Source organism: Procambarus clarkii, unplaced genomic scaffold, assembly GCF_040958095.1.
Source record: "Procambarus clarkii isolate CNS0578487 unplaced genomic scaffold, FALCON_Pclarkii_2.0 HiC_scaffold_180, whole genome shotgun sequence".
NCBI classification, from domain to species: Eukaryota; Metazoa; Arthropoda; class Malacostraca; order Decapoda; family Cambaridae; genus Procambarus; species Procambarus clarkii.
This window is the reverse complement of record NW_027189213.1, coordinates 172,888-173,593: the sequence shown is the minus strand read 5'-3', so window position 1 is coordinate 173,593 and position 706 is coordinate 172,888.

Genomic DNA, 706 nt, shown 5'->3' with positions numbered 1-706 from the left:
CTGTTTCTGGGTCTCCTCCTCCTCCTCCTCTCCCTCCTCCAACTGTTTGTGGGTCTCCTCCTCCTCCTCCTCCCTCCTCCTTCTCCTCCTTCTCCTCCAACTGTTTGTGGGTCTCCTCCTCCTTCTCCTCCTCCAACTGTTTGTGGGTCTCCTCCTCCTCCTCCTCCTTCTCCTCCTCCAACTGTTTGTGGGTCTCCTCCTCCTCCTCCTCCTCCTTCTCCTCCTCCTCCTCCTCCTCCTTCTTCCTCCAACTGTTTGTGGGTCTCCTCCTCCTCCTCCTCCTTCTCCTCCTCCAACTGTTTGTGGGTCTCCTCCTCCTCCTCCTCCTCCTCCTCCTCCTCCTCCAACTGTTTGTGGGTCTCCTCCTCCTCCTCCTCCTCCTTCTCCTCCTCCAACTGTTTGTGGGTCTCCTCCTCCTCCTCCTTCTCCTCCTCCAACTGTTTGTGGGTCTCCTCCTCCTCCTCCTCCTCCTCCTTCTCCTCCAACTGTTTGTGGGTCTCCTCCTCCTCCTTCTCCTCCTCCAACTGTTTGTGGGTCTCCTCCTCCTCCTCCTCCTCCTCCAACTGTTTGTGGGTCTCCTCCTCCTCCTCCTCCTTCTCCTCCTCCAACTGTTTGTGGGTCTCCTCCTCCTCCTCCTCCTCCTCCTTCTACTGTTTGTGAAGTTTTTACCTTTCCTACTCCTTCTCCTGCATTTTGTAATTCTCCT